The sequence below is a fragment of the Ursus arctos genome, unplaced genomic scaffold (genome assembly GCF_023065955.2).
Source record: "Ursus arctos isolate Adak ecotype North America unplaced genomic scaffold, UrsArc2.0 scaffold_9, whole genome shotgun sequence".
NCBI lineage: Eukaryota > Metazoa > Chordata > Mammalia > Carnivora > Ursidae > Ursus > Ursus arctos.
This window is the reverse complement of record NW_026623111.1, coordinates 32,758,434-32,779,275: the sequence shown is the minus strand read 5'-3', so window position 1 is coordinate 32,779,275 and position 20,842 is coordinate 32,758,434. Positions and strand designations below refer to the sequence as shown.

At 41.1% G+C, this 20,842-nt stretch overlaps 1 protein-coding gene across 22 annotated transcripts in view; it reads left to right on the top strand.

The window, feature by feature from the left end:
* Positions 1-15,525: 15,525 nt before the first annotated feature.
* The window catches only part of APBB2 (amyloid beta precursor protein binding family B member 2), a 357,775-nt gene continuing 352,458 nt past the window's right edge, over positions 15,526-20,842 (top strand). For 12 of the 22 annotated variants that reach the window (XM_048212057.2, XM_048212053.2, XM_026508789.4 and 9 more), the window contains exon 1: positions 15,526-15,954. The gene's annotated coding sequence lies outside the window, so the exon portion shown is untranslated. The remainder of the gene's footprint in view (positions 15,955-20,842) is intronic. The other 10 variants (XM_057309768.1, XM_057309769.1, XM_057309767.1 and 7 more) reach the window with 3 other exon arrangements.

The window sequence follows — 20,842 nt, the reverse complement described above, 5'->3', positions numbered from 1 at the left end:
CTTGTGATAGTCCCCAAGGGATCCAGGCTGATATCACCTGGACATGAGCAAAAGGCATACTGGCTCTCGAAGTTTCCACTTGGCAATGACACACATCATTTCCACTCATAATTCATTGGACAATGCAAGCCATATAGTCATGCTTGAATTAAAAGGGAGTGGGAAATGCAATTCTACCACATTTCCAGGAAGAGGAGAACTGGAATATTTTTGCACAGGCGTAACGTCTACCATGACCTGAATGACAGATAGGCATCTAAAAGCAAAAGCAATTCCAGTTATTGGAAGTATTCCAGTAGTACCACAGAAAAGGGATCTCGATGTTTGGTTAGACTTTGGAGATGTGTGGTAGCTTCTCAAACGTCTTTCTTCTGTTTCACTGTAATCTTGCCAGATTTTCTGTTACCTGATATTTTATATTCATTTTTCCTGTAAGAACTATGTTATGATTTGTATAGCCAGGCACTCTAAAATTTCTTCTATTTCAATATTCTTTTAACATTACTTCTGAAAAATTACAGTAGCTAATGAGTTCTCTAATCTAGCTTCTGCCTTCATTTTCCATCTCTCTCCACCCACATCTACAACTTTTTTTTAATAAATATTTTTTTTTATTTATTTGACACAGAGAGAGCACAAGTAGGGGGAGCATCAGGCAGGGGAGAGGTAGAAGCACGCTTCCCACCGAGCAGGGAACCCAATACGGGGCTCGAACCCAGGACTCTGGGATCACGACCTGAGCCGAAGGCAGATGCTTAATGACTGAGCCACCCAGGCGCGCCCCCCCCCACCTTTTTAGGTAACCTCTACCCAGAGAACTGCACAGAACTCAGTTCTGCCACTCAGTTGTGTATGTTTAGGCAGATTACTTAACCTACCACTCCAAGGCTCAACTGCCCTGCCTATGTAGCAAAATAATAATCACTCTTACCTCTTAGGATATTTTGAGTATTACATGAGGTGATGTTTGTAAACACTACCTAATACGGATATTAGCTCAATCTTACACAGTGCTTGTTAGATGCCAGCCAGTTCTAGGAGATCCATATCAGATGACCCATTTAATTCTCACAACTCTATGTGGTAACTACTATCATTACCCTCATTTTATAGATAAGGACGCTGAAGCACAGAGAAGTTAAAGAACTTGCCCAGAGGCACAATAAACTGTAGAACAGAAAGGCAGCAACAAGCCGTCTGTGCCAAAGACCATGCACTTAATTTCTGTGTTCAGTGGAGTGTGTGGTACACAGTAAATGCTCAAAATATTTTACTTTTTATTTAATGAATATTATTATTATCACTTGCTTAAAATGAAGCTCTATAGTTTTCTCATGGAAAAAATTAAAACTCTTCTTTCATGAACAATGTGCTATTTGATAAAAATGCATGAATTCTGGGGTACCTGGGTGGCTCAGTTAAGCATCTAACTCTTGATTTTGGTTCATGTCATGCTCTCAGGGTGGTGAGACTGAGCCTCATGTCGGGCTCTGTGCTCAGTGGGAAGTCTGCTTGAGATTCTCTCTCCCTCTGCCTCTGCTCATGCTCGTTTGCTCTCTCTCTCAAAATAAGTAAATAACATCTTTTTTAAAAATTAAAAACTGCGTGAATTCTTTTAATATTATTTACGCAGATAGGAAAAATAAACCCTAAGAGACACTATGGCTTCTGTCTTGGTCTGGTCTGGTCTGCCTTGTTCCCTTTCTCTCTCTCTCTCTCTCTCTCTCTCTCTCTCTCTCTTTTTCCTTCCCATCTTTCTCTTGGGTCACTTTCTGTAAGGGAATCCAGATGCTATACTGTGATGATACTTGGACTGCTCACCTGGGGAGAAACTGAGGTCTCTGGCCAACAGCCAATTAGAAACTGAGGACTACCAAAAACCATGTGAGCAAGTGTGGAAGTAGATCCTCCTCCAATCCAGCCCTCAGGGGACTGTGGTCCCAACTAACAGCTTGACTGCAATCTCATAAGAGACCCTAGGAGACCCAGCTAAGATGTTCCCAGATGCCTGCCCCCGCCAGAAAAGGTGAGATAATAAATGTGGTTTTCAGCGACGAGGGGTAATTTGTTACAGAGTAACACAGAACTAAAGGAGATATCGGTACCTGGGAGTAGGATGCTGCTATAACAAAAAACTAAAATGTGGAAAAGGCTTTTTTTTTTTTTTTTTTTTTAGAAATTAAGTCCTTTGGCTTTCTAGACACATTTTAAAATTAGCCTGCCAATTTTTGTAGACAAGTATGCTAGGATTTTGGTTGAGAAGGTGCTGAATCTATAGAACAATATGGGGACCATTGCCCCCTTACCAGTTTTGATTCTTCTAATCCACAAACATGGCATGTCTCTTCATTTAATTAGGTTTTCTTTAACTTTTCTTTGCAATATTTTGTAGTTTTAGGCAAAAAGGTTCTACACATCTTTCATTATTTTTATTCCTGATGTTTTGATGCTGTCATAAATGTTCTAAAATTTTTCTGGTAACTAGAAATACATTTTTTTGATGCTATCATAATCTTAAAAATTTTTTCAATTGTTCATTGCTTGTAAATTGAAATTCAGTGAATTTTGAGGTTTGTTTTGGTTTGGTCTTTTAATGTTGGCCTTATACCTTGTGGCTTTCTTAAGTTTACTTTTGGTTCTAGCAGCCTTATTTTAGATGGCACGGGATTGTCCATATACACCATCACGTCATTTACAAATAAAGACAGTTTTACATCTTCTTTTTTAATCTGATTTCCTTTCAGAGGTTTAGTAAACATATGCACACACATATACAACAACTTGTTTATATATAGTTGGAAGCAATTTGCTAAAATTTTGATAAAAGGTTTTGCACATATATTCTCTATAGTTCTGTTTTTTTGTCTGTACTTATCTGATTTGGTATCAAATGATTCTGGACTCATAAAATGAGTTAGGAAGTTTTTCCTCCTTTTCTATTTTAATGAGTTTATGTACAAGTTTTATTATTTCTTCCTTTAAAGTTTCATAAAATTCACCAGCGGCTTGATGTTTTCAATTTCTTTAAGGTATGTAGGGCTTTTCAAGTTTTCTTTTCCCTCTTGGTTGAGTTTTGACAATTTTTGTCTTTTAAGAAATTTAGCCATTTTCCCCAGGACATCAAATTTATTAGCATAAAGTTTTTAACAATATTTTTTTTATCAATCGGATACTGGTAATTTATAAATTTTGTTTTTCCTTGACCAGTCTAACTAGAGGCTTGCCAATTTTACTGATTTGTTTCAAGGAACCAGCATTTACTTTCATTGACTTTCTGTATTATTTTTTCAATTTCTATTTCATTAATACTCTTTATTATTTCCTTTCTTCTACTTACTTTGGATTTAAATTGCTTTTTTAGCATGGAAGTTTAGATTATTGATTTGAGTCCTTTCCTTTTTTTTTTTTTTTTTTTTTAAAGTAAATGCTGTAAATATTCCTTTAAACTCTTAGCTGCATCCACAAATTTTGATATTTGGAATTTTCATTTTCATTCCATTCAAACTATTTCGTATTTGCCCTGAGATTTCCCCTTTAGCCCATAGATTACTTAGGAGTACATTATTTACTTTTAAAATATTTGGGGATTTTCCTGATATCATTATTTTTTTTTAAGATTTATTTATTTATTTGAGAGAGAGAGAAAGAGAAAGAGAGAGCACAAGTGGGAGGGGCAGAGGGAGAGAGAATCTGAAGCAGACTCTGTGCTGAGCACACACTTTGTGTGAGGCAGGGCTTGTTCTCACAACCCTGAGATCACAACCTGAGCTGAAACCAAGTGGCAGCCACTTTGACTGTACCACCCAGACACCCCCAGATATCATTCTTTATTAATTTCTTATTTAATTCTGTTATGATCAGATTGTGTATTCTGTTGTTGGTCAGAATGTTCTGTAAATGTCAATTAGATCAAATTGGTTGATAGAGTAGTCAGATCTATATCCATGCTGAGTTTTTGTCTACTTGTTCTATGATTACTGAGAGAGAACTGTTGAAGTCTCCATGTATAATTGTGGATTTGTATGTTTCTCTTTTCATTTCCATCAGTTTTTGCTTGTGTATTTTTGAGCTCTAATTTTCAGGTGCATTCACAGTAAGATTGTTGTGTATTACTGATGAATCAACCCATTTCTCAATATGTGATGTCTGTCTTTAAACCTGGTAATTTTTCTTGTTCTGAAGTCTGTTGCACCTGAAATAAATATAGCCAGTCCAGCTTTCTTTTGATGTTATGAATGAAATTGTGTCCCCGTCCCAGATTCATATGTTGAAGCCCTAATCCCAGTACATCAAAATGTGACTATATTTGGAGATAGGGCCTTTAACAAGGTAATCCAGGTTAAATGGGGTCATATGATTTGGCTCTAATCTAATATCTGGTGTCCTTATAAGTAGAGGCAGAGACACGAGGGAGGTACTTTCCAGAGCACAGAAGAAAGGCCATATGAGGACACAGAGAGAAGGAAGCAATCTGCAAGCTAGGAAGAGAGGCCTCAGAAGAAACCCTGTTGGCACCTTGATCTTGGACTTCTAGTCTTCAGAACGGTGAAAAAATAAATTTCTGTTGTTCAAGGCATGCAGTCTATGGTATTTTGTTATGGCAACCCTAGTAAAATAATATTTGATTAGTGTTTTCGTTATATATCTTTTTTCATCCTTTTATTTTTATCTATATAATTATATTTAAACTGGCTTTCTTATAAATTGTGTATAATTAGGTCTTCTGTTTTTTTAGCCAATCTGAGAATCTCTCTTTTTTAATTAGAGTGTTTAGACCACTTACATTTAATGTAATTATTAATATGATTGGATTTAAGTCCACAATTTTATTATTTTACTGATTGTTTTCCATGCTTTTGTTATTCTTTTCTCCCTTTCCTATATTCATTTTGATTATTGAAATACTTTTAGTATTCTATTTAACTTTACATAATGTATTTTTGGCTATCTTTCTTCTAGTGTTTACTCTACAGATTATTAAATGTCTGTGGTCTGTGCACCAGTTACAAGAAATTTGCTTATTTTTCTTTGTGAATTTTCTTGTAAACCAGAGGAGATTAATTTAAATGAGGCACTGTCATCCTAATCTCATTAAAATTGAGACTGATACTCCAAACCACACTGGATTTATATAAACACCAGTCACCTGGACAAAGGCAATGTGCTTAACTGACTTCCATCATCTCACTGACTTTTTCCAAGATTAAATCCAGTAAAAATAAAGAGAGAACAATAGACTTATGTCCAAGAGATTTGTCTCAGCTAAAGTAACAGCAGATTTAGGATAATATAAAAACTCAAATCTTCTTACTAATATCACTCTCAAACTTGAAAAGTTATATGGGCTTTAGGGGCTTAGAGTTTAGTAGATGTAGAGACTATTTGTTAAAATAAAGTCTTAATGGAAAAATATAATACATCTGTGTATGAGATTATTCAAAATAAAAATGCCAGTTATCTTTAATTTATATTAAATGTAACACCAATCAAAATTCTAAACATCTTTCATCAAAAATGGTATGTTTATTATAAATTTTATAAAGAAAAGATATCATGAAAGAAGGGCTAAGGCAGTCTTGATAAAGCAGGAGAAAGAAGAAAAATCTGCCTGACCAGGTATCAAAATATATTACGAAGGCATAGAAATTAAAGTAGTGCAGTATTAGCACAACAAAATAAATATTAATGAGTGAAAGGAAATAGAGAGCCTAGGAACAGATCAGTGAGAACTTGGTGTGTCACAGAAGTGGCATTACAGATGAAAAGGATTGTTTGATACATAACATTAGAACAGATATAATTGTAAAATTATATCTGTATCTCACAACATATTAGAAAATGAATTAAATATTCAAATGTAAAAAACAAAATTAAGAGGGCACCTGGGTGGCTCAATGGGTTAAGCGGCAGACTCTTGGTTCCCAGCTCAGGTCGTGTGCTTAGGGTCTTGAGATCAAGCCCCGTGTCTGGCTCTGTGCTCAGCAGGGAGTCTGCCTATCTCTCTCTCTCTCCTTCTCCCTCTACCCCTACCCCCACTAGCACATGTGCTCTCTCTCTCTCTCAAATAAAATAAATAAATAAAATCTTTAAAAAAAATATAAGGACACAATAGTTAAAATTTACCAGAATATAACAGGGAAGAATATCTTTATGATCTAGAAATAAAAAAGTCCTAATCAAGAATATTTTTTTCTGGGGCACCTGGGTGGCTCATTTTGTTAAGCATCTGCCTTCTGCTCAGGTCATTATCCTGGGATCTTGGGATCAAGCCCTGTGTAGGGATCCCTGCTCACTGGGGAGTCTGCTTCTCCCTCTCCCTCTGCCCCTCTCTCCTGCTTGTGCTCTCAGTCTCTCTCTCTCAAATAAATAAATATCTTAAAAAAATAATATTTTTCCCAATCATATTGCCATTCATTCATAGTTTATCAAAGAATGTAGAACTTGTTTGAAAACCAATATATGTGAGGAGAGGGATGCCTGGGTGGCTCAGTCAGTTAAGCATCTGCCTTCAGCTCAGGTCATGATCCCAGGGTCCTGGGATCGAGTCCCACATCAGGCTCCTTGCTCAGCGGGGAGCCTGCTTCTCCCTCTGCCTGCTGCTCCCCCTGCTTGTGCTCTCTCTCTGACAAATAAATAAATAAAATCTTTAAAAATATATATCTATGTAAGGAAAAACAGATACACCTCCTGTTTCATTTAGTGTTTCCTCTTCTTTTCCTAAACAAAGTGTTCTCTAAGAAAATTCAAAGACATCAGGCAAAGTTTTTTTCTAGTGCATTTCTAATCTAATTCTTTTCTTAGGATAAATAATGTGTACATGATGATATTGTCCCTTATTGCCTCAAAACTGTTATCTGATTCAATAATACAAAATTTGACATCTTTCAATGGAACTAGTTTTTCTTTTCTTTTCTTTTCTTTTCTTTTCTTTTCTTTTCTTTTCTTTTCTTTTCTTTCTTTTTCCTTCTTTCTTTCTTTCTTTCTTTCTTTCTTTCTTTCTTTCTTTCTTTCTTTCTTTCTTTTTTTTTTAGTGATAACTTTCTAGACAGGATATGAACCTAGATCAAAAAGGTCAAAACTGGCAGAATATATGCCTGCTCCATTTTCCTGTTTTTGAATTGCATCATATTCCTTCAGTTTGGGGGATTTTATTCTAAGACAATTGCCAGTGCACAATGGGAGGAAATATGTAATAATTTATCATGTTTACTAATGATGTAACTTTGTAAACTTTTATAATCTAAATAATAGTTAGAATTATTACTTGCAAAGTCACTGGCTTGGAAACTATTTCCATAAGAAATCATATCTCATTTCATTAAAATAAAGACAGAAAATTCATTCTCAAAGAAAACTCATTTGTCTTCTAAGAATAGCATTGCAGAGATTTAAAGAAATTAGAGGTAGAAAAATCAATTAGAACTAATCTACTGGCTTGTCAGAAAGGATTGCTTTTTACAAAATATATTCTAGTTCTTTGTCCAGGTTAATTTTAAATGTCTCAAGGGATGGGGCACTTGCTATATTCCTTTGAAGTCTTTCCTTTATCTAATTGACCTTCCCAATAATCTTTTTTTCCCCTAATATCTAACCTCCATGTTAGGTATTAATTCGGTGCTATTACTTTTTATTACACTTCTTTTTCCTATACTATTGTCCCTTCACTACCAAATTCACTTTTTATACTCTCAGATATTTATAAGGAGCTAGGCGCCATTTAACCTAATGACAGATGTTTACTTGTAATAATAATCTTTAAAAGAGATCTTTAGGTCTTTTTCTACATTTTCCTTGTCTGCCTCTCTTTCTTTCCTCTCTCTTTTCCTCCCTTCTTCCCCCCTCTCTCCCTTCTTATTTTCTTTTTGCAGACCTTGTAAGGAAGTGCTTAAAAGTGAAAGCCAAATACTTAGCAGGAACAAGTAGAGAAAGGAGATTATAAATTTTTTTGCTTGATCAAGGAGAATATCAATTCTTTTGCAAATTAGCAATATATTTCCTGTCTACCTCTAGGTATGAGTGAAGCATTTTTCTCTTGTAAATGATTTCTGGTTCTTTTATAACCTCTTCTGTCTTTCAATATTTTTCATTTCAGATTTCCTCCTTTCTATTTCATTATGTTTATATGAATTTAAAATTGAATTTTTTTCTAGATTGGATGGTATTATTTATGTTGTACCCTTTGAACATGAAGGTGATGGTTTTCCTCCATTTACAAGATTTAAATTCTTGCCCTTATCTATGCGGACGATTAATTGTGAGACACCATGCACAATGACACTCTGGACTCAAATTTCTGTCTGAAGATAAGCAAAACAAGGATTTTCTGGAGGGGTGAGAGGATATCATATAGCCAGGGAAGGAGATTGCCCTGAGCATAAGAACATAAATTCTTTGCAGGCGGAACCAGTTCAATAAAATGCCAGTGTCTGCAATAACATTTCTTGGTCACCTGGGGGAAGGGCAAAGATGAAGACTGTGATGAATTTTATTGTGTGCTTTTGTGATCATAAATTAAATTTCTATGAATTCCTGTATAGAGCCCATCTATTATCATTGTTGAAGAACAGTGGAATAAGGGTTTATAAAATTTGCTAAATATATTTTCAATACTTAGGGAAAATTTACAGATTAATTCAATTAGCTTTCTCCTCTCTGCTCAAATTCTGCCTCTATTTTAATAGCTGTGTGGCCTTAGGAAAGTAACTTAACCCCTCCATGCCTCAGTTTCCTCTGTTATAAAATGTTGATACTGCCTGTTGGAGGAAAAAATGAGTTATAAATGGAGAATAAATTGAGTTAATATTGTAAAGTGCTTGACACAATACCTTAATAAAAGCTAATTTTCTTTTTTTCTTTTATTCATTAAACATGCTTTTATTGAGTGTCTTCTATGTGGTAAAGCGGGAAGTAGGAGTTCACAGTTTAGCAACAAAGACTGATACAATGTCTAACTGTATGTATGAGGCACTACAAAACCATATGATGTGCTCTGGAGCCAAGAAGTGAGCCTTAACCTGTGTGGTAGATTGAGGAACAATCTTGGCCTTGGTAGAATGAGTATGATTTTGAAAAGTGGACAAGGTGAAGGAAGTAGGAGTGAGCGGACCCATGTGTGAAGCAGAGCATATTCCAGGCAAAGGGAATGGCATAAGCAAAGGCTTGAAAGCAGAGAAGTACATGATGCTTGCACGTGAGTGATAAAGTATGGGTAAAGCATCATGAGGTGGGGGAGTGAGCGTGGGGAGACCCTTTTTCTATTTTTGGAGAATCTTCTATTGTACGAGTTTGGGTTGTGGGCGGGCCCCAGGTCCCAACAGAGAATCTGAAGGGAGGCAAACATTTCCTCTCTCTGCCTTCTGGCTGCTAAGGTATGGGCTGTTGGCTTGAATAGGGAGAACGTGTTGCTAAGTCGCAGAAGTTCAGGAACGGTGGCCATAGTAAGTGGCCAGTGGGATGGTGCCATTGGTGACATGCTGCGCTGTAGTCTGGTCTGTATTATTTGCTGCCAGTCTTCCATAGATCCTGACCCCGTGCTGAAACAGTTCTCCATCTTTGTGTTGATGCAGTGGGCAACCTGACAGTGCCTTCTCTAATTTTTTATTCTGGAAAAGTTAACTAGAATTCTTTTTGTTTGCAACAGAGACGTATCTCAAACAATAGAAAATTTAGTCTTTTTAGTTTGTTATTTGTGTTTCCTAAATTTTGTTCAATGAATACGAAGGATTTCTGTAATAACACTTTTTATAGAAAGTAAAATCAACGTAAATGTGAAATTAAAAAAATTTGAAAGTAAAGTAGGTATTTAAAATGTAAAAAAAAAAGGGCACCGGGGTGATTCAGTTGGTTTAGCGTCTGCCTTCAGCTCAGGTCGTGATCTCAGGGTCCTGGGATTGAGCCTCGCATTGGGCTCCCTGCTTGGCGGTGAGTCTGCTTCTCCCTCTCCCTCTGTTATCTCTCTCGCTCTGACTCTCTCTCAAATAAATAAAAATCTTTAAACAAAATAAAATGTAAAAAAAGAGACCTGCATCAAGACAAAAGGATAAAATGGATGGTAATAATAGTAATAATTTTAAGGTAATGGATACTGAGTGCGTACCTATGAGCCAGGCACATTGTTATGAACTTTATGTGCATTATCTTATTATATACTTTCAACTTATTATATACTTATTATACACTAAACTGTACGTGATATGATTACCAACGTTTTCAGACAAGGAAACTGAGGTTAGGAGAGGGTAAATCACTTTCTCAAAACTACCAGTGGGACTGTGGCGTAGGCAGGATTTAAATCCGGGTAGCCTGAATATAGCATCTATACTCTTAAACCTGTGACAGCATAGATGGGCTGGTCACCCCCTTTCCCTGGGAAAGGTGACTAAGCTTGTAGAATAGGTAGTCTCTGAACTGGACCTTGAAGAATAAGTAGAGTTTGCCAGGTAAAGAAGATATAAAAAAGTCAGTTCAGCGTGAGAAGGGTGTGTGCAAGGGCAGAGACAGGAAAGGCCATAATGTGTTGTAGAAATGCCTCTTGGAGCCCTGGTTCATGGTGCAGAGGGTGCTGTGGGGTGGGAAGGGGTGATATAGGGAGAGTTATGAGCTGAGGGAGGGGTGGCTAAAAGGGAGGTTGGTAGTAGAGGAGCCAAATGTAGGTTTGAAATGGAATGGGGGCTTGGTCGCATGAGTCCTTAAGGTTTAATAGTTAAGTTTTTATCCTTAAGCAACCAGAAGTCATCACTGGTTTTTAAGTAGGAAAGTGACATCATCAGCATCTCTTTTTAGAAGGAGCACTCTGGCGGCAGCATGGAGGAAGGCATTGGAAATGATGGGTGTTACCAAGGTCAGTTGGCAGGATACTGAAATAGCACATGAAAAGCCAATGAGGCCAGCGGGAGTGGGGGCAGAGAGGAGGGCCTAGATTTGAGAGGCATCCCTGGGAGGGGAGCAACAGGCTTGATGATTAATATAATGAGGGCTGTTGAGGAGGAAGGAAGAAATGAAGATGACTGAGATTTCTAGTTTGAAAATCTGAGTAATTGGTGATGTCATTTCCTGAAATAGGGGTGGAAGGAAGGAATATATGTGAGGCCCACCAGAAACTTTACATGTGTTATCTTTATTCAATTAAACAAACCCATGATGAAAAGATTAAAATGCCCATTTTCCAGATAAGATCAAGGTTCACTGAGGTTAAATAATTTGTCCAGGGTTACACAGATGGTAAATAGAAGAGCTGGGATGGGAAATAGAGTCTTGCTCCAAAGCCTGTATCTTTCCATGATAGTATTCTACAGTCTGACAGTAATTTTAATTTGGAAAAAATAGGACTGAAACTCATGGGAAAGGTGGAGCTAGAAACATGGTCCTCTCAGAGGAGGGCTGGTGCAGACTGAAGAAAGATTAAAGCCTCATACTATTGGGATGAAGAACTAGAGCATCATTGTCCAATAAAATTTTCTGCAGAGATGGAAATGTTTTATACTTGCACCACCCAATACACTAGCCATGAGCCCATGTAGCTATGGAACACTTGAAATGTGGCTAATATGACCAAGGAACTGAAATTTTAACCCTAATGTTAATTTAAAATTAAAAAACCTGTATGTGGCTAGTGACTACCGAATTGGATAGTTTAGGATTAGAGGAACCAACCGGACATGGAGAGTCCATCAGAGGGCAGGCCTTGCCGGTACTCTGGAAAAGTCACTAGATATTTGATCATCTGCCTCATATCTGCAGGTAAGATTGGTCCTAAGTTTGGGGACTACAATTTATTAATTACGAATGTGTGGACAATACGGTAATTTTACCAAGTCTTATCTTTGGAAGGAGAATAAGTACAGTACTCCACTTCCTTCCTTATATGAAACAAAAATCACAATCATTTTCTCTGTATTTACATTTTTCTGTGTGGAGTGTTACTTAAGAGCTTGAGCTCCAGAAAAATGCCTGTATTCAAATCCCCTTTCTGTCACTGAATGTGTTGTCCCTTGAGTTAGTTACTTCACATTCTCAAACTTCACTTTCACTACCTGTAATACAGGGATAACAACAGCTCTTTAGTCATGGGGCAGTTGTGAAGATTAAGTTAAATAACTTATGTGAAACGCTTAGCCAGGATCTGGCCCATGCTAAGCACTCAGGTGAAGTTTCATTATTCTGTAACTAGTACCTTGTTGTGATGAGTGTGTACTTAGCTCCTCTGTATTTTGACATGTACTTGACTCTCTGCATAAGTAAAGGTACTCTCTCAGATCTCTAAATGTCAGAGCATTATAAAAAGAAATACACATTAATCAAGATGAAAAGGTAGATAGGGTTTTGACAAGTTGTATCGCAGGCAGGAGTTTTGCAGTTACTTTTGTATTTCACTTTGATTTCCATTTTGTTAAAACTATTTTAAATCTGTACAGTAGCATATCATAGCCCTGATATTTTGTTGTGATCATTAAAATTCCCTTGGTTTAACCTCAAACAGTTCATACAACACGATCAAGCAAAAATACTAGAGGCTCTAAATTTTGATTCAAAAGATTTCTTGATGTCTTGAAGCTCTGAAGAATTTCATACCACTTAAATTGGAAATATTTAAAGCCTAGTCTCTGGTTATCTCAGAAATGTCTGGGTAGGTTGTATAGTGTTGGATAGATCAAGGACTGTTTAGAGACAAATGACTTCAGAAGTACCAACAAGTAATAGGATCCCTTTTGTTGCCGATTTTGTAGTTTGTAATCTTTAGATTGAAAAAAACCCCACAGCATTGTAATATAGTCTTGCACCCAGTACAGTGTTTGTGCAAAATACAAATATATTTTTTCATTAGGGTAGAGTGTTAAGAAATCTGTGTTTAAGTGCAGTTTTGCTGCTGTTTTGCTTAAGTAAGGAAAAGTCATTGACCTCTTTGGGCCACAGAAAGCTAAACGTCTTTCGTAAAACCTGCGTTGATCTAGGCTTTATTTTAGAATGATCTCCCAAGTATCCTTCCAACTAAAATTCCTTGAATTTGTCTTTTCTTTTCCTCTTTAGTCTTAAAGGACTAGAGAGGTAAATTTTTTACTTCTATTCTTTTTATAAACATGCTCTTGAAATGTTCTTAGAATAATATCTCATTTCCTTAGAAAACAATTCATGGGTGAGTCAGCATGAAGGACAAAACCCACTCACAATAGATATCAAAATTGCATGAGGCGGTGAAACGAGAAGTGATTTTCTTTGTAAACTAAAATGATGAGGTACAGAGGAAGCAATTATTTATAAAATGAGTGCTTGGTGGAAGGCTTTATGTAGCAGAGATAACGCGCTGTTACATATTTAGGAAGACGAAGAGGGTAGCAGGGAGTCCTGTCCACACTGCCTTAAAACTGTTACTATAAACGTTCCTTTCAGGGAGGGTGGAAGATGTGTGTCGGGCGGCGGACGAAAGGAAGGATCCCAGCAAAGCAGGTTAAAAGCCTTCCCCGCCTCCACCGGTCTTCTCTGGAAATACATAATTAAGGGAATTTCCTCCAGCAGCCACGGAACACTCAGTGGCCGTTTCCACGTCACTATTAGGGCAGCCAGCAATTTTGCTTTCGCAGGCGGTGACTTGCCGACTCTTGCGGGTCCTCTGAGGGACGCCGAATGTCGTCCTCCGTTCCCGGCGAAGTCGGGCAGCGAGGTGGCTCGGAACCCGGGCGGGGGGCGCAGCGGCCAGGGGAGGGCGCAGAAGCGTTTCCTGGGTGAGCGCGGCGGCCGGGCCCGTTTCCGGAAGGCTGATTGCATCAGGTGTGGAGCTGGGCGCCTCCTCGGCCCAACCTGGCGGCCACTGCGCCTGCGCGCGTCGCCCCGCCCCACCGCCGAGGACTCCACCGCGGGTTTTCCTCCCGGTCTGGAGTAGACCGAGCCGGGAGGGGCGGGCGCCATTGGTCGCCCCGGGACCCCCGGGAGAGGGGACGGCAGGGTGGGACTCCTGGAGGGCCGCGGGGAGCTCTGGGGTTCGTGGGAATAGAGTGCCACGGAAAGAGGACCTGCCTGGAAGGGTGGAGGCTGGTCCTGCTGGCGAAGGGCGGGGTGGTCTTGGGTTGTCTAATTTCTTAGCCTCTCTGGACGTGAGGGTCGTAGACCAGAACTAGAGGGCTTTCCAGTTCACAGTCTGCATTTCCCCAGATTGGGTTAAACTGTGGCCTCCGGCTGTCCGTGGTCCGCAGACTCAATAGGGGGATTTTGGGGTGCAGGGTCTCAGCCCTAAGGGCGAGCACTTTAATGGATTTACAGGGATTTCTCAGTGGCAATATTGTTTTTCTGTTACAGTAAGGAGCAATATGATTGTTGGCCTTCAGATGGGTCTGAGGAAAATTGTTCATTGAAGAGGTTTTAGGGGTGCAAACACCGGAAACCGGTCTTCCGCAAGGCAGCTTCCTTCCACCACTCATTACTTGCAACCCTACTATGAGTCAGCATCAGGGTCCCATTATACACTTTTTTTTTTTATACACATGTAGGTCTCCCTCCTAGCACTCTCCATGTTTTATATGACATTTTTGAGTGATTATTTGGTGGATGTCTGTCCACCTGGTTGAACTGTAAGCTCTATGGAGGCAGGGGTCTGGGTTTTTTTTATTCACTGGTATTCCCAGACATACTATAGACCTTAAGGATCTTCAATAAATACATGATACTTGAAGCAATAAGTACTGCCCACCATAACCACAGAGATTCCTCACTTGAAGAGTAAGGACTAGCTAGATGTGAGTTTGTTATTTGAGGAAGTAGTGCATTCTGGAAGTTTCGGGGAGCGGATAAGTGAGGAGAAGCCATAACTTCATAGCTACTATTAATTTACTTTTAGCATAATCCTCCTGACACAGATCATAGGTAAGGCTGTGTGTATGTGCATGTATAGTATTGGTTCTCAAAGTGTGGTCCTCAGAGCAGCGGCACCAGCATTACAAAGGAGCTTGGCAGAGATACAGATGCTTGGACCCCACTGCACACCTACTCATTCAGAGACTCTGGGAGTGGGACCCAGCATTTCATTTCTGTAAAGCCTTGGGGTGATTGTAACGTAGACTCGAGTTTTGACAACCACTGCACTGAAGAACAACCCTAAGTCAGTGTCCAGGGCAGAGCACTGATTACTGTTTCCTGAGTATCCATTCTTATCAGGACTCTGCTTGTCTGCGTACAATTCGAGTTATAGGTAATATTCCTGGGGGTGAAAAGGAAATTATGCTTTTCCCCTCCTGCAGGTATGTTTCTCCCCCGAGGTGATCCTGCTGTGATTTTTACATCAAGGAATGGTGTGTGTATGTGGCATATGCCTGGGGTTCTGGATAAGAAGGCAGAAGGAGAAGTTCTCGCCTACAAGTTGCCGCTGGGTGGGTGTGGGCAGCTCTCATCTGGGTACATTTTCGCATTATAAAGGATTGCAGACATGTGGGAGAAAAGACTAGCCAGGAATGAGGTTACCCAACTGCCTTTTGGTGCAGACAGACGCCAGGCCACATGGAGGGGATACCGGGCTGCATCGATTGCGCCTCCCAGCCTTTGGCTCTCGACACCCAGGTCCCCACAGCTTCCCTGCCATCTTCCCAGGCAGTAGGGGAACCGAGGGTCCCAGCGGCCCGGCAGCCTCTGCCTGCAGGGGTCGCACTAAGAGCGCGGCCCGCCCCCTCCTCCTCGGCCCCCGCCCCCAGCCCCGCCTTTCTCGCGTTCGGCCCCCGCCTGGCCGGGCCCCTCCAGCCTCTCCTCGCGCAGCCGCCGCCAAAGCCTGGAGAAGTGGAATCTCGCCGGCGCCGCTGCCTGCGCGGGACTCGCGGAGCGGCACTGGGCATGCTCAGTCGCCGGAGCCCGTCCTGGTCTCAAGTAGGAAGCTCGTGCGCTGCACCCGCAGCTGATCCGGGCGCTCCGGGAAAGGCGAGACTGGAGCAGAGCCGCCGGGCGCCGGTGCCGGAGCGAGCGCGGCGCGCACCGCCGGTGAGCCTCGCTTTCTTCCTTGCTTTTGCCCTGGACCCCGGGGCGGCCCGGGAGTGCTGGCGAGAGACTCGGGCAGCGGCAGCGGCAGCGGCGTGCGACGAGTGGCTGCGCGCAGCCCCGGCGGCTGCTCCTCTCTTGCCGGCCCCTGGGGCTGCGCGGCCACTGCCGCCCGCCCCGCCGCAGCCACAGCTGCAGCAGCTGCCGCCGCATCTGCAGCGGGCGCCCGTTGCGGAGTCCGGTGCGTCCCGCGCTCCCGCCGCAGGGCCGGCCGGGTGGCACGGCGACTGAGGGCTCACTCCTTGACTTCCATCCCTCTTGCTTCCCGGCGCCCTCTTTCCTCCGGCAGCCCGGGTTTGGCAGGGCCGGGGCGGGAGACACAGGGTTGGAGGGGGTGCGTCCGGGTGGGGACTGCGGAGGGGAAAAGTGAGGGCGGGCGCCGGCGGGGAAGAGCGCACACCCCCTTGCCCTGGCACCGGCCTCCGCTGTGCGGTCGGGCTCTCCCTCTTGGGGCGGCAGCGCGCTCCTGCCGGGGAGTTGGAGACGGCGCTGGTTTCTTGGGGGTTCATATGCTAGGCGCTGAGAGATCACAGGGGGAAAAGTTCATTTCCCCCTCGGAGGCATAGAGCGTTTTAACTAGAAAATGGCTGTGCGAAGGGGACCGAATCGGGGAAGCTGGCCACTGGGTCCTTAAAGCTCCTCTGCTGCCCGCCGGGCGGAATGGAGGGTTGAACGATAGAAATGACATTCGTGCGATGAAAACAGTGCTGGAGGAAGGGAGGGATGCGGAGTCCCAAAGAAACAATGCGAGGTGGTCTAGAACGCGATGAAGCTCTCTAGAACTGAGGGGGCAGGGGACGAAGGGCCGAGGGAGCGTGGGACTTGAAACAAAAATAAATGGGAGAAATCAGATTTGGAGTTGTAGCCGTTTTGTAGTCAAGTTCTGCGCAGTTTAGAGCCACGACTGTCACAGACGTTTTTGGATGGATCGAGTGGTGTGAGGACCAAAATTGAGAAGAGAATAAGGGCCAGTGTCGGAAGCCCTGGCGAGGCTGGGCTCTTGGAGGGCATAGTTTTAAAACGTCCCTCAGTCACTGGCTTTCCATTTGCGCCTGATGACTTAGGTGGAATACCTAAAGGATTATCATAAAATGATGCCAGCAGTGGTGCTTCAGTTCCAAGAAATGAGGAAACTTTGCGAGGTTGGCATTGGTTTGTCATTTGTTGTAATATTTAACTGATTTAAACCAACAAACAGTGTGGCGTCCTGATCTGTTGTTCTGGATTTGGGTCTCTTAAGCCTTTGATTTTTTTTTTTTCCCTTGTCAATGACTTATATGTTGAATCTTGTCCTGAAATGGCCATGATAATTAAGGATATCTGAATTTGTGCAGCTGGCCTTTCAGGAACGTAATCTTTAAAGGGGGATTTCTTTATGAACTTAGGTAGCAGCTTAGTTCTATTTTCCGTTTGTAGCTACAAAACAGTAATTGTTCAACAATTGTTTATTGTAACTTGCAGAATCAGAAATGCACTGATTTGAAGGGATGGCATTGATCAAATGGATGAGGAACCTCGGTGCTGGGGGAGATGCTGGGAGAACACAGGTGGCAGTAGAGTACAATGGGCTACTAGTCAGAACACCAGGGAGAAACCGATTCAAGATTTCTATTGCTGTCCTTTTGTCATCATCTTACTGTGTGACCCCCCAAAAATCACTTGGGGGGTCTTCCTAATCTAGGGATGTCCCTAGATATTTGCTCAGAGCCTTTGAGAAAGGACTCTAAAGTTGAGGTCCTTTTCTAGGGAAGGAGTTTCTTAAACTTTTATTCTCTTTTCCAAAGGATACTTTTAACTCGATAATTCAACTCCAAGGAGCCAGCACACCATTCAGCACTTTCTGAAACTTTTATAAAGTGGCAGTAGAAAAGCTCGATGAACTGAAGTGTAAAAGACTGGTTCTTTACACTTAACTGGAGTAATATGAATAAGAGACTACAAAGTTACTTAAGAAAAGAGTACTAAGTATTGCAAGAATCCACATGTGCAGTGATAAGGTTTTTTAAAACTGTTACTCTTTTTATGTCATGTTTCAACTTTTTAATGAATGTTTCTTTTCCTGACACCAGAAAAACAACAAACATTGGATTTTTTTTTTTCTGTTGCAACAGGAATTAATACTGAAAGGCTTGCCATAATATTGTACAGGGTTATGCTGATTACTATGATTTCAGGGTATCTAAATTTATCTTTTAAGAAAAATGGAATGTTTTTTCTCTATATCTTTTTTAGTTACACTTAAAAAAATTTATTTTATTTTATTTTAAGTAGGCTTCTCACCCAGCGTGGGGCTTGACTCATGACCTTTGAGATCAGGACCTGAGCCACCCAGGCACCCCAGTTACACTTTTAAAATAGACTACCCTGCTGTTATAACCCCTTAAGTTTTTCGTGGCTGTAGGACTTTTAGGAAAGTATTGTAAGAAGATATTACTAGATATGTGGGCGATACTTATTTTCCTTCTCCAGATTAAGGAAACTAGCATTTGTTCAATGCTTTTCTGTGTCAATCTGATGTTGAGCTTCTCACATACATTATCCTTTGTGTCAGCATCTTTCACATGAATGTCAGCTTCCCCAGAAAACCCCTCTTGGGAGGTGAACAGTCCTTTGCACAGCAATAGAACTTTAAAGTTTTTTCCCATATGAGAATATTTTCTACGGGTTTCATTGTTATTAAATAAGCTTTCTCTTGTGAAATAGTTTTGATTTGTTATTTGGAACTAGATTTGATTGGAACAGCATGTTTTCAAGATGATTTGAATGTTTTAAAGAATCTTCTATCTGGATTTAAAAACTGTTTTCATGCTCGTTTATTTTCAACAGTGTTGTGCTACCAACAAATACGCTTAACTGTGAGGAAGATAAACCCAGATTACCCATTTTATGTTCAATGTGTTATTAATGCATATTCTTTTTTTTTTTTTAAGTTTTTATTTATTTATTTGACAGAGATAGAGACAGCCAGCAAAAGAGGGAACGCAGGCAGGGGGAGTGGGAGAGGAAGAAGCAGGCTTCCAGCAGAGCAGGGAGCCCGATGTGGGGCTCGATCCCATAACACCAGGATCACGCCCTGAGCCGAAGGCAGACACTTAACCGCTGTGCCACCCAGGTGCCCCTTATTAATGCATATTCTGCATGTTGATGGCATTTCTGTCAGTTGAAATGGTTTGTCAGAGTCAGAGTGACGGATTCTCCATGATCAAGGTTCTGGTGGGATTTGGTGCAAAGACCACCAACCAGTGACTCCCAAGACTTGCCTTCTGGGCCAGGTTCTCCTGCTACTTTAACTTACTTTGTGATCTTGGGAAAGTCAGTTTACTTTTCTGGGCCTCAGTTTTTCCATCTGTAAAATGAGGGAGTTGCTGTAGAATGCACCCTTTGGGTGCCAGTGGGGTTCTTTTGTCCTGTTCCAGGGGTTTGTGGTGCAACCATCGGAGGAGGGGGGCTTCATTTAGAGCATTAGATGAAGCTCATTTTGTGCTTCACTGAGTCTGGCCTGTCTTGCTTTGAGGAATGTCTTTCCTTTTTTTTTTTTTTTTTTGGCCAAATCCTTACTTCCTTTTAGTTTTTGCTAAAGAATGATTGTCACAAAATGAACTCTGTGGCCCTGCCAAGTCTAGGTAGGAGAGAAGGTGATGATTAGATTTGGATGAAGCACATTAGCTATTTGAAACTGTTTTATAGCATCTTCTGAGGGGGGGGTCTCTGCTCTTGGGCATGCAGATAAGTTGAGAAAGAGACCACCACAGAGGCCGCAGAGGAAGGTGTCACGTGTCTTGGGTGCCGGGACCACGGATGTGAAATTTTGGCAAGCTTTTCTGTGTCCCCATCTTCTCTCCTCAGCCCTCGATTAGAAATGTAGCCCTTGGTCTCTGGAATAAAATTATCATCATTTCATGTTAGCACCATCCCTGTATTGGGCAGGTGTCCAGATGTCCATGGTCAGCTCCTGGAGTAGCAGAAGTGGTGGCTGGTGGAATGCACCCACTCATCTTGGGCTGATCTTTTTTTTTTTTTTTTTCTTTTGGCAATTTATGATGATGGGGCCGAGAGCAAAGGAAAGCGATCCATTTGGGGTTTGTAGTGCACTTTGCTTTCACGATGGTCACAAAACTCAGCATCGTTAACTTTTAAGTGAGGCAGGTGAGGAGACACCGAAGTTGTTATCCACAGTTTAATGATTGATAGTAAACAGACAGTGAGTCTAGTGCTGCTGATACTAACCAGGCCACGGGGTGGCTGGGCCTCTAGTAGGAGTGGAGCAGTAACTCCAAATAAGAGAGGAGGGACACAGAGGGTAGAAGACAGTCAAGTCATTGCAAGTTGGCAAAAAGTAAGAAGCCTGCATCAGTTTAAAAGTATGAGAGGCCTTTAGTTGTAGACTCACAGGAGACATTCCCTTTCTGCATCATCTTACTTCCATAATGGTTGAATCTGGTCTTCTAAGCATTGAATAGATTCTAGGACAGGCATTACTTTTATCATCAGGAAAAAAGTCTCTGTATAATTTATTGGTACATGAAATGTACAGACTTTATGGACAAAGATGGGAAGAGAACATGGAAAAAATGAATGGTATGGAATTACAGATTAAGGTGTTTCTTTGTTTATTAATGATTTGACAATGGTTGTAGATAAGGTGAACCATTCTGTCCTTTGCCCCCTGTGGAAATCTTGCAGAATTTTGTCTGCTAGGTAATAGTTGAGGTTTTTCAAGTGTAACTCTACTGGAAAGTATGCTTTAGGAATGCTGAGAGGGGGAGGAAGAGTGGTTTTGTGTTTTTCTTTTAAAGTTGACGAAAAAGAATGCAGTTTTGTAGCTGAGCTA